This window comes from Nycticebus coucang, chromosome 20 (genome assembly GCF_027406575.1).
Source record: "Nycticebus coucang isolate mNycCou1 chromosome 20, mNycCou1.pri, whole genome shotgun sequence".
In the NCBI taxonomy this organism is placed as follows: Eukaryota; Metazoa; Chordata; class Mammalia; order Primates; family Lorisidae; genus Nycticebus; species Nycticebus coucang.
The window spans coordinates 44,689,632-44,703,277 of NC_069799.1; the positions used below are offsets into that span (position 1 = coordinate 44,689,632).

The window sequence follows — 13,646 nt, forward strand, 5'->3', positions numbered from 1 at the left end:
ACATTAGGTGAGAGTTTACCTCCCCTTTCCTCTTTCCATACCCCCTACTAGAATATACTTGTGCTTTTCTCTCCTGTAGGTATGTAGCTGTTTATTTATTGGTTTCATATTAGTATTGAATACATTGGATATTTGCTTTTGAATTCTTGTAAGATTTTACTAAGAAGAATGTGTTTCAACTCCCTCCAGGTAAACACAAAAGATGTAAAGTCTCCATCTTTTTATGGCTGAATAGTATTCCATGCTATACATATACCACATTTTATTAATCCATTCATGGGTTGATAGGCACTTGAGTTGATTCTACGTCTTGGCCATTGTGAATTTAGCTGCAATAAAAATTCTAATGCAAATGTCCTTATGATACTTTTTTTCTTCTGGACAGATACCTAGTAATGGGATTGTGAGATCAGTCCAATCTCTTAATGAGCTGACTAAAGTTTCCTAAAAGAGGTTGAATTTAAGGAGGTCAAGATGCAGAATCTTCAGGCCCCTTTTTCTGCAGGCTAAGGGATCATAGGAGTGAGGCTGATATCCTGGTGACTTTGAAATGAAGAGTTTGCATGACTGAGTAACAAGATGGAAGGTGCCTGAAACTCTCACATGACCCTGGGAAAGCTGCCCCTGAACCATCCATCTCCAGACATGTTTTACAGATAAATGGAATAAACTGCAATTTTGTTTAAGTCTGTTATCCTGTTTTTTTTTCCCCCTTCACTTACAACCAAATCATATCCTAACTAATATCAATAATGTCAGTAATGGTATCTACTGTATGACCAGACAAGAGACTCTTAACAAAAATAATAGATTAATTAAATACCCATATTCTATTCAGCTGCAACCTGCTATTACTATTTGTGGTATGGAATAAAAAATGAACATAGTAAATATTCACCTCCCCTATCCCTCATGTTATGTGAGAAGAGGAGTCCCAGGGAAAGAAACGTGTGTGACTCTCAGCTGAGTAAGAATGTGAGTTTCGTGAGTGACCTCAATAATAGTTACATCGGTAGACTGGGAAGCTAATATCTCTTCCATACTTCCATTTCTCTTAAGTGTGTTTCTCTTTTGTTGAATACCAAAAGGTGATATCTTAATGGATAATTCCCCATGCACAAGAAAGTTCCTTCTCCAGGAGATAGAAAAATTGCAAAAAAACTATCTGTAGCATTAAATATAAGTATTGGAAGTCATACACAGCATTAATGAATTTCTGGGTAAAGCTGTTCATTTTGCACATTTTATGATCCTTCTTAAGCTAAATGCTTAACTGGTCAAGCCCTTTGCTTTAAGATCAGTCATAAACTCAGGGCAAGCAGGTAGGTTAAATAATACCCAGGTGGGATTATAGGAAAATGGAGAACATCTGTGCCTTTGAACTGGGAAGCCGTAATTTATTGATGAATGCTCTGAATAAGTGGGAGAATAATACCCTCAAACTTCTAATTTTTTAGAAAAAGCCAAAATATTGATACATGCTCTTTAAATTTGTTATGTTCTGATATTCCAGTAAAGATTAAAATTAAAAAAAAGAACACACAACATGGACTGAACCAAATGTCTCTATGAGCTGAATTCCCTCTCCAATTTAAAGTCTAAATGCAATTGGATTTGAGTTTGCAAAGTCAGGTTTTAAAATTTTACTTTAATTTGTCCTGAATATAACTGCTTTAATAAAAAATTGCCCAAACCAAATATGAAAGGTAAACAGTAAATGACAATTTGTCAAGTAGAAAGGAACATGCTGAATTAACTGCCCAGGGGAATTATAATATCTCAGACATTTAGGGCCAGATAGAACTTAATTGAAATAAAATTCAGAGAAGTTGTGACTTTGTTTCCTCGGGCCATCAGGGCCTTGGTGATAATCAAGAATTTTGATGCCAATGGTGATGACTTTTGGCTTCTAAATTCCACCCACCTGTCACCCCATGAGTGAATGACATTCCTTCTTCAAATGAATTTAAGAAATTTGTCCAATGCCTTTTATGTGCCAGGAACTATGTTTGGTATTAAGGACACAATGTGGAGTAAATCACAGTTCCTGTCTTCAAAGGTTTCATAGCTTAGTGAGGGAGAAAGAGGCATTAACAATTATACCACGTGTTATCCAACCTAAAGTTCTAACAATTACATTATTTTTTGTACTTCTTAAATTATTTAAACTATGATATACTTTCAATTCATTTTAAGATGCACTCTGATTTCAGAGGTATTTAAATGTTTAAAAATGTGTGTTAAAATTTTTAAAGACTGTATGTGCTAGAGAAGTTGTGTGAAGAAACAGAGAGAAGAAATGATCTGACCATCTAGGCAAAGTAGGGACACACAGTAAAGCATGTAAGGCTGAAGTGCAGAGTCAGCTCACTGGGCTATAATAAAATACCACCAGTTGGGAGGCTTAAACAACAGAAATCTATCTTCTCACAGTTCTGGAGGCTGGCAAATTCACTATCAAGGTCTGGCAGATTCAGTTCATGGTGATGGGCCTCATCCCTGCGGGCTGGCTTCTCACTGTGTCCTCACAGTGAGAAGGGGAGGGAGAACTCTGCTCTCTCTTCCTCTTCTTGCCAGAACACCAGTCCTATTGGAACAGGGCCTCACCCTATAACCTCTTAACCTTACCAAGAAGTCTTAGTTCATTTTATTGTTACAACAGAATACCATAGCACCTGCTAAGGAGAATCACATTGGGAGTTAAGACATCAACCCAGGAATTGAGGCCTGCATAGTGGGGAGATACAATTCAATACATAGCAGGGACCAACAGCTAGTCATTCAACCTTACATTTTTTCCTCATCTGTAAAATAAAGTAATAATAGTAGATATCCCATGACCTGTTGTTGTGAAGAGTAAAGATTTCACACGGAGTGTTCAGCAATGCCTTAGAGTAGTAAGTGCTTAGCAAAGGTTGGCCATTATCAGCAGGGGTAATTAATGATAGAATTTGGACTGGAAGAATGAATAGACCTTCTCTAAGTAGTAAAAGAAAAAACCCGATTTCTGGGGAGAACAGAATACACAAAAGCCACAAGACCTGTTTCTGGAACATTCTGTGTGCTCTGATGTAATAGGGTGTTTTTTACCTTGAGGAAATGAAAATCTTTTTGACACCTTTTAATTTCTCCTGCTCTTTCTTCCCTGTTCCCCAATTCCAACACACCCACAAGGGCAGTCTTTCAGCTTTATACTCAAAAGCATGTACCTGGCCCTGTACTCAATCATGAACTCAGCTTCTCAGAACTAGCAAGCTCCCTGTTTTCCATTTCTCTCCTCACTACCCCCAACTTCTTGTTGGGAGCAGCCTTTGTTTAACATCCTTTGTTGACTTAAAGAATTAAGTGCTATCCACAACCCACAGCTACTGCCCCATCAGTTTCTTTTAGGGGACATCATGCAAATAAAGCTCCAGGTGGCTGTCCCAATCTCTCAGAGTTCCCAGAGGGTAACACTCTATTAGGACAGTTGTCAAGAGAAACACATAGTGAGTCTAGTCCCCTTTGAGGTTTGGAGAGGTTATTGGCCTTGCATGAGAGTACCTAGCTAATAACAGAACTGACCCTGTTCAGTGTTCTGCTATGTCTTTTTTTTTTTTTCTTTTTAGACAGAGTCTTACTTTGTCACCCTCAGTAGATGGTATGGCATTATAGCTCATAGCAACCTCCAGTTCTTGGGCTTGGGCGATTCTCTTGCCTCAGTTTCCCGAGTAGCTGGGACTGCAGGAGTGTTCTGCTATGTCATAGTGTGTTGTCATTCTAAATGTTTCTCCTTGTAAAGGAATTTTCTTGGCAGTATTCTATTGACATAGTGTCCCCCTTTTGGAATGCAATTAGTATCTAAAGTAAGAAACCTACCCAATCTTTGAATTTGAATTTATCCAGCCATTCACCATTCATTCCTCCACACATTTATTGAGTACTCAAGGTAAGGCACTCAGCTAGAAGTGGAGGATTCAAGGTTGATCAAAACCAACATCATCCCTACTCTCACAGATCTTATAGTCCGGCAGAAGAGGCAATTAAAATATTTCCAATGCAGAGAACATAGGCAATTTAGGAAATGCTTCTCAGAGAAAGTTTTGAAGGACCCAGTGATGCCATTTTGGGCTTTTCATCATTTCAGGCTTTTGTTCTCCATTTTTTTTTTTTTTAAGTTCCGCATCTATTTTATTATGCAGGAAAACAATGATGATCTAATCAGATCAGACAAGACATTGGCCAAAAAAAAAAGTTAGAAATGATCAGAAACACTTTCTGAAATGTGAGTTTACATTTTTTTTATTGTTGGGGATTCATTGAGGGTACAATAAGCCAGGTTACACTGATTGCATTTGTTAGGTAAAGTCCCTCTTGCAATCATGACTTGCCCCCATAAAGTGTGACACACACCAAGGCCCCACCCTCTCCCTCTGTCCCTCTTTCTGCTTTCCCCCTCTCATAACCTTAATTGTCATTAATTGTCCTCATATCAAAATTGAGTACATAGGATTCATGCTTCTCCATTATTGTGATGCTTTACTAAGAATAATGTCTTCCACTTCCATTTTAAAGACAACCTGAAAATCCTTTGTTTCATTTCTTAGTAAACCACACCTCTCCTACTTCCCCAAGTGCACCCGCCTCCCGACCATTGAGATTAGCGGGACCCTATCAGCTTTAAATTCTAGTATAGGCATAAGAGATAACCAATCCAAGGGCCACACTTTGTTTCCCACGCCCCTCACTCCATATCCACTGCATAAAAACCCCTGCACAATGAGCACAGGGCTTTCAGTCCCAGCTGTGTCTGGGTATCCTGACAGCCCTGGCTCGAGCCTGAATAAACGCCCTCATGTGATTGCATCTGTGTCTGGCTCTATCGTATGGTCATTGGGGATTTCGATTCTCGGGTGTAACAGTTTCTTCTATCTTCCAAAATGATAGAAGAGAGGTGATAAAATGAGATAAGTGGGTTATTACAAAAGTTTTGAGATATGTACAAATCAGGAAACACAAAATCCATGTGGACAGAAACAAATGAATCAGGAAGGACGATGTTGACTGTTTCTTGAAAGTAAAATAATGGACCATTAACATGGTCTGTCTCAAAACTTTCACAGTGATCCATATATGAGAGGCTGAGGTAAGAGGACTGCTTGAGGCCAGGAGCTTGAGACCAATTTGGGCAACAGAGCAAGGTGCCATCTCTTAAAAAAAAAAAAAATTAACTACCCTGTTTCCCCAAAAATAAGACAGTGTCTTATTTTCAGGTGTGCTCCCAAAGATGCACTAGGCCTTATTTTCAGGGGACGTCTTATCTTTCCTGTAAGTAGGTCTTATTTTCAGAGGATGTCTTATTTTCAGGAAAACAGGGTAGGCGTGGTGGTGGGCGCCTACAGTCTCAGCTACTTAGGAGGCTGAGGTGGAAGAATCACTTCAGTCCAGGAGTTCAGGGATGCAGTGAGCTATAATCACGCCATTGCATTCCAGCCTGGGCTGACATAGTGAGACGCTCAACTGTAAAAAAATCCCAGAGCAAACAAAAAAGTGATATGAAATGAGAAGACACATGAAGAAAGAGGTTTCAATGCAGATGGGAGGAAAACCTGGCCTGCTGAACCAGAACGTCTGGAGAACCCATAAGAATGTGGGTATGAAGTAACTTAGATAACTAACGACCAATAGAAAGAAACAATCAATGACTAATGGAAAAAGGCAATAAGGTCTGATGATATGAAGAGACCATTGAAAGACAACCAATTTCAAACTGAAAGGAAGTATTTATACCCCCACACTGCCCTTACGTTTGTCTCTCTTACCTTCTCTCTTTCGTGAAAGGGACCCACTTTCAACTCTTCTGTGGAAGTGCTCTAAACTTTTTCTTTGCTCTTCCTAAATAAAATCTCTGTTACCCTAAAGGTTGTGTATGTTACTTTTGATTTCTACCACATTGCCTGTTCCTTTTTGGTTTTATTTTCAATTTCCACTCACTTTTGCTTTCAGTTACCATTGTGCCTTGGTTGAACTTTCTAGCTCAGTAGAGTAATCGAATCAGGTCAATTGGGTTTGGGAAACTGGGACGCCCGACTCCCAACATGGAATACTTTGCAGACATGTGTTTAAGAGTGTGTGGTTATTTAATAGACATCCCTCCATAGCTCTCCAATCTCTTCTCAGGTCTTCCTTCCATCAAGCTACCTACCTCTGCTCCTTTGCCAGAATAATCTCTCTTTTATCCTGCATTATTCTTGTTTCATAGATGTTTATTTTATTGTTCGTACTGTTCTTTTGGGTTTGAGCTCAAGACAAAGGCCTTTCTCTAATCAGTAGTGGTCTTATGACAGTTACCTGGGGAAAGATCTGCAGACCAGATCCCAAACTTGCTTAGAAAAGCAATGAGTTTGCAGAGTGAGATTTTGTTTCTCTTGACCTTGACCCAGAAGAATAAATAATGCATAGTAGTTAAGGCAAGGGGTGGTCATCATGTTTTCAAACTTTTTGGATTGAGATCCATAATATTAAATGCATTTAATTTCCCAGACCAGCATCTGTGCACGTGACTTAAACCTTAGTTTCCCCAATTTTGTGTTTTGGGAAATTTTACTATTATTACATGTGATATAATCTGATTTATACTTTATATTTTGAATCCCAATTAGGTTTTTCAGGGTGGCAATCCATTCATGGGTCACAAAATCAACTTTAGTGAGTCATGATGAATTCTTTAAAAATGAAGCCTCCATGCAGAGATAACATGGGAAATAGTGAAGAAAATATGCACACATCGCAGTCTTTTGGAGCTAAAATTTGCATATGTTGGGTTTACTAACTGTTTTTTGCATTCTCTGTGCTTGGTTGTATGGAATTTGGTATAGATCAGTGGTTACAGCTGTGGGTTCTGAGGTATGGGTTCAAATCCTGGCTCTCTTACTTAGCAGCTATGTGACAGTGCATTTAATCTTGCTGCACCCTGCTTGTGATTAAAACGGGGATAATCATTTAGTTGCAAGGATTAAATGATGTAATACAGGGCTTGGTGTATAGTGAACAGTCTAATAAATATTAGCCATTGTATCATTGTATTTCTTTCATTTTAATTTTCCCCTAGGAAAATTGTTTTTCTTTAAGATTCAGTTTTCTTAGCTTGCTAAGTAGGACCAAGGAAAGAGAGATACGTATTGACAGTGGGCTCTGGAAGCCAAATTGCTAGGGGCAGCAGATATCAAAGGCAAAGAATCACAAGGAGAAATTGAAATCTAATTGGCCAGAATGGAGGGCATCAGTCCTTCCAGTGCTAACCTTTGAAGGGCCAAGGTTTAATTTTACTAAAGTAGTTCCCCTTACAGTTTTGACTCTAGCTCCTCCCTACTTAGTCCAGATAAAATTACAGGTCGTTATAAAAAAATGACTGAATCTGCCTGTATATTTTCTCACAAATTTCTATTTGTCATTGCTTGAGTTGCATTCTCTGCTGAGGTACCCTTTCTGTTTGCAAATCTTCTGTTCACTGCCATTTATTTCTTTCCTGCATATATCAATATAGCTTTTAAAAAAATACATTTGGAATATCAAGAGAAAAAGGTATTGACTGGGAAGAACATATTCTATAATACCCAATACCATCATTAGAATCAAGACTGTTCTATTAAAACATTTAATACATTTTGATGTATGCTTCTTAGCCATTTCCACTCCAAAAATGACAGCTGAAATTTACCTGTGGGACACTCCTGTAAATATATCTAGAATTTCACTTTAAAACATTCCAATTTTGGGCGGCGCCTGTGGCTCAGTGAGTAGGGCGCTGGCCCCATATGCCGAGGGTGGCGGGTTCAAACCCAGCCCCGGCCAAACTGCAACAAAAAATAGCCGGGTGTTGTGGTGGGCGCCTGTAGTCCCAGCTGCTCGGGAGGCTGAGGCAAGAGAATCACGTAAGCCCGAGAGTTAAGAGGTTGCTGTGAGCGGTGTGACGCCACGGCACTCTACCCAAACCCAAGGGCGGTACAGTGAGACTGTCTCTACAAAAAAAAAAAAAAAAAATTCCAATTTTATAAGACATTTTATAATCATGTCAATAATGAAATTAACAATTTAAAGTTTTCTTAAAAAATTGTTTTGCAAATAAAACATCCACAATTTAAAAATATGTAGAACTTTTTAAAAGTGCTCATTTTTTACACCTCTGCTCTACGGAAAATCCTTATTGTTAAAATTATGTACAGATGTTACAAATTTCCCTGACATCACTTGATGATTGTTAAAGTATTCTATGCTATTCAGATAAAATGTACAGTTATTAGCTAAATGAGAAATTTATAAAAACTTAGATTTTTCTAGAATAAACGTGTTGTAACCAGCTCAGATGTCAAGTGTTAAAGGCTGACATTCTCCTGTCATAACTCTTCCCTATGAAAATAGTACAGCATTTTCAATGAGAGTGCAACAAACCATTTTTTTGTTTTATTTACACTGGAGCTGTCTTGCAAAAATCCCTGATCTGGCCATCTGCTGCGATTCTAAGTAAGTTTTCCAAAGACAACCTTGCTATTTTCAATACTTTCTTTTCAGTGTCTATTTCAAGACCCGTTTTTCCCATTCTTTAATTTTGTTTCCCCCCAGGACACATTCGCCTGAGCCACCTTTTACCAAAACATTGATAACGTTTATATGTTTTCTGCTTCACAAAGTGTAAGAATCCCACAAACCAAAAATAACCTGTTCATATTTTGTTGTTGTTTCTTCGAGCTTTGGTTTTCGCTTCTACGGAGCCGTTTTATAACCAGCACTCATTGTTTCTAACTGCTTAACGGAGCAAGCAAGAGAGATTAGGGTTGGACACAGGAAGGCATCGTCACGTGAGCGGGTGTGGGGGTAGGAAAGTTTACACTGGCGAAGAAGTGAATATATTTGTACAGATCACCGTTTCTTAAACTTAATAAAGGTGAACAGCAACCTGTAAGTAGCTCCACTGAGCCCAAACGGAAAATCCAGCAAGAAGAGAAGCAGCCAAAACCCGAAAAAAAAGGGATGGAGGCAGCGCCCGGGCAGGGCGGGGCAGGTGTGCGGCCGCGAGAGCTAGGCGCCAGAGCCGGAGCCGGAAGGGCGGGACAAGGAGGGGCGGGACCAAGCCGGCGTGGGCGGGGCCGATCCGGGGCAAGGCGGGGCGGGGCGGAGCCTGCGCGAAGCCGCGTCGAGCCGGGGCGGAGCGAGGATCTACGGCAGAGGTGACTTCTCGACGCTGAAGACTCGCCGGCACCTGACGGGAAAGGAAATGGCTGTTTGCACACGTACAAAACTTAACACGTGAGGGAAGTCAGGCAATGTCTGTGTAAAAACTACCCCACAACCCTGGTGTCCTGTCCCTAACCCGGAACGACAGTTTGTTCACCTTGTTTGTTGTATTCCTGAGGTCATCCCGTTCTCTCGAAGACCCCTCTCCCCCTCCACCCCGGCCACAGGCTTTGAGCTAAGCGCGGCAGAGTTGCCGCGGCCCCGAGTTCTCAGGCCTGCGAAGCCCACCGGCACGCGGCCACACGAGCCGACTGCGTTTGCGCCAGGGCCCCCCGGGGGGCGGGGCGGAGCACGGGGCGGCTCTCCCGCCGCGTTGTGGGGGCGGGGCTAGGGGCCGAGCGGCCTCCGGCGTCATCTCCCGGAGCGCCGGACTCCGTGACGTCACCCGTCATGACGCGCACGCTGTAGGAAAACTGTAAGTTTGCAAGGATTCCTGCAGCTGTCTGTGCGTGAGGGGCCCGCCGGCGGCTGGCAGCCGCGGTGGTGGTGGTGGCTGTCAGGGTGTTTGCTTGTAGGGGCGTCGCCGAACGTAGCGAGGGGACAGGTGCCCGCCCAGAGGGGGAGCGCGCCCTCCTGGGCGGGGTAACAGGGGTGCGGGGGAGGCGAGGCAGCGCCCGGCGGGTCCGGGCCAAGCACCTTTCTTCTGCGGCGGCAAGCGACTGGAGCGAGACTTTGCAAGGGGGAAGGGCCGAATGGAGAGTCCTTTTTTTTCCTCCCTTCAAGGGACCTTAGCTTCCTCTTTTTCACCCTCTCAGCCCTGGATTTTAACATGTTGAATCTGGCCTGGAAGATTTCCTTCAGGAACTCAGAATCCTATGTCCATTCTTCATTTGGGATTCCCACAAGTGATCAAATCGCTGAGGTCATGTTACAAGATAACCAACCACCTGCCGCCTCAGTTTCCTTTATGTGTCATATGGAGGTCAGCAGCCTCTGGCCTCCCTAATTGTAGGAACATTGTGAGATAAGTATGTAAACTTGCTAGGAGAAAACATGTAAAAACAATGGGTGATTTTTGAGGAATGTGGTGGCCACTATTTGACCAGAGTTCTTAGGGATATGTCTCACAATTTTTCTTCCCCTTCACACCTTTTTCCACACCTCCATCTCACTCTGGAAGACACTCAACCCCGATGACAAGTGATCTAAACGGTTGTCACAGAACTTGACAGAGTGGGGATCAGGAAGTAACTTATTATGACAGTGTTCTTGGCAAGTACCATTCGCATCCCCTGGGTTTTGTGTAGAAAACATTCCGGGTGCTGAAACTAGCACATTATACCCAACATAGGTATACTGAATTTTAGGGGTTGTTACTGACTTGAAATATCCGGGTAGTGTCCCATTTGACTTTTTGAGTATTTTGGGCAAGGGTTAGTACATTATTGATGAGTTAGTACTACTTCTCAAACTCTGGGGCAAGTGTTCGTCAGGAACTTTAAAGGGAAGAACATAGTGCACATTTCAGGGTGTATTCATACAGTAGATTAAGAGATCACATTTCTGTGAATTCACTTCAAGGGTGTGATATTCCTCCATCCCAGTGGGAAGAGCCTTAGAATCAGAAAGCAAGGGTTCTGATTTTTGTTCTGCCAGTTACTAGCTTTTTGTTCAAGGACAAGTCATCCAAACTTGGAACCTTGTTTTTCTTATCTCTAAAATGGGAGATGATGGTATATCTGGTATTGGTTTTTCAAGGATCAAAGAAGCTCATGCATGTGAAAGAGGAAAAGGTATGGTGCTGTTATTAAGACATTTGGGTTGGTCCTGTGGCCTGGATGAGGTCTGTGCCTTCAGACATCAGGTTCTGAGTCACAACTAGAAAGAAAGCATTGAAGAAGATGGTTCTCAATGTAGTGGAGCTCATGTAGTGGAAAGTTGGACAACAAACAATACATAATGTAATTTCAGATAGTGATAGGTGCAGTGAAGTAAAGAACGGCAAGACAAGGCAGGTGGGAGAATAGGAAAAGTTTTAGATAGGATCTGTTAGGGAAGGCCATCAAAAGAGGTTATAGCTGAATGAATTGAAGTGAAGGGAAGAGCTTGAGGTAAGAACATTTCAGAGAAGAACAATAGCACCAAACTCTTACGTAGAGCTTACCATATGCAGGGCACTTTTCTAAAGACTATATTACATTTTTTTAAACAACTTTATGAGGTATCCTAATACCTCCATTTTTTACAGATTGGGTTTATGTAGCCAGTATTCAACTTCCTTCTATTCTGTAGGTTCCATGAGGGCCAAGTCTTCTTTCTCTCTGACTTCTCTATCTCTAGTCCCTAATCTGGGGCCTGTAGATGTCAGGGATAACTTTATATGCAGGGCATTTGGTTAGGTTTGGGGAATTCAGAGATGAATAAAACATAGTTTTCTCACTCTGGAGGAGCAGAATATGAGAAAAGACCTGTGGGAATACAATTAGAGTAGATGAAATGAATAAATACATGCTGATGAGTTCATTCTGGTTTTCCTTATCCTCCTCTCCCCCGTGCCATGACTAGTGAGATGGGGCATGAAAAGGGCAAAGGAGCAAAACAATGCCTGAGCAGTTGCAGTATGAAGTTGAGGCTGCCCAAGAGTCCTTTTCAACAAAAGAATTACTAAAAATCTTGCATATTTGCATTCATTTTACTATATTTACATTCATTTTATTTGGCAGTGATGTAATTTTTACCAAATGAAATAAATTCTGATATTTGACTATCATTGTGGAGTTACGACTTTTTCGAGTTTGGTTACCTCAGTGTTGACAGGGCTCAACAGTGAAATAGGGAGTTGGCTTGAAATGTTGCACCTTGCATAACAGAGGGTAATGAAATACTGTGTAAGTATCCAGGCAGGTTTCCACTGATTCAAGTGTATTTTGCCGAAGTTTCACATATTGAAATAGGTTTGAATTTCTGTAAATCATTTTTTTACCCTTGAGATTTTTTTGTTTTGTTTTGTTTTTTTGGTCATAGAAAGAGGGGTCTGGTGATATACATTGTAGGTGGCATTATAGATTACATCTTTTATATCTGGAACATTGTAGAACATAGAAATTAGAACAATACACGCAATTAGATCTGTTTCTGTAGATCTCTTTTAGGGCATACCTTAACCTCAACACAGTTGTCACAGTTTTATTTTTAACATGAGTGTTTCAAATTTGAGTGGTTAAAAATTATAAAAATTGCACTATTGTAGATTTTATGGTTATTTTCAGAGTTTCCTCATGACATAGAAAGTTAGATTTTGTTCAGCTTTTTAAGCTTTCTTTGGGAGACTTGATCTGATTAACAAAGTCTGTCATCACTAAATGGAAACCCCGTACAAATATAAATTTAGAGGGGTGCCATCTCGTACTGCATTTCACAGAATGTTAAATCTGCTACTGTGGCTTCTCTGAGTTTAGTGGAGTTGAAATGATAAGTATTTCTTTTTACCACAGTTGCATTTAGCTTCCCAAGAACATCAGGTACCCATACAAGGCATAAAGTAGAATTGCATATTAAACAGTCTGTTGATTGCTCAGGATTTGTGACTGTCAAGTTCGGGGACAATGAGGGTTATTTACTTATGTCAAGTAGTTCCCAGCTGAGTGGGAGTGATGGTAAATTCTATTTGAAAACAATAGAAGCCACTCTATCATTGACCATATAAAATATAACATCTACATAATAAAATTCAAACTCCTTTTGAAATTTACATTTGCAAATTTTAAACTACTTAAGAGTACTAAGGTAAAACATGGAAATTGTTTCTTGTAGAAAACACTGTGTCCAGCCCAATGATGGCATATACTGGGCATTTGAATATACGGTAGAATCTCTGTAAGTTGAGCATCAAATGGACTGTAACAAACTGGTCAGCATACAGAGGTGGTCAACATAAGGAAGTAGGCCTGCTATACTGATTCGTACATGTGGTATATATCTGGTCTATGAAAGTTAGGTCAATTTACAGAGGTCAATATAGGGAACTAGTCAACTATGAAGGTTCTACTGTAATTCTTAAAATTCCTCTTGTAGTTACTTTTATTTTTGCATATTACCTTCAACTCATACATTTGCGCCAATAGCTGAATGCTAGTTTGTGTGCTTTTACTTAACATTGCAAATGTTTGAATATATTAATTTAAATAATTTCTATAAGTAACACTAAATTTCAATTCATTTAATATTTGGTTGCCTAGAAATTAAAATCTTTAGGCTTGATTTTTTTCCCCCCACATAACACTAATGGTTAATAATTAGTAAGTCTAGTATATCCAGTTTAGTAAGACTAAGCTTTAGTGATAGGTAAACCAAGTTGTCACCCCAAAAGAACACCCAAAAGAAAATTCTTACAGAGGATAAAGAAAATTCTTACAGAGGATTAAGTGAAAACA

General features: G+C 40.3%; 1 protein-coding gene across 5 annotated transcripts in view; it reads left to right on the top strand.

Annotated features, from left to right (window-relative positions):
* The first annotated feature begins 9,188 nt into the window (after positions 1–9,188).
* Positions 9,189–13,646, top strand: part of ZNF438 (zinc finger protein 438) — a 150,088-nt gene continuing 145,630 nt past the window's right edge. For 4 of the 5 annotated variants that reach the window (XM_053573130.1, XM_053573133.1, XM_053573134.1 and 1 more), the window contains exon 1: positions 9,624–9,688. The gene's annotated coding sequence lies outside the window, so the exon portion shown is untranslated. Of the gene's footprint in view, positions 9,286–9,623; positions 9,689–13,646 lie in introns of those variants that run through there. The other variant, XM_053573131.1, reaches the window with a different exon arrangement.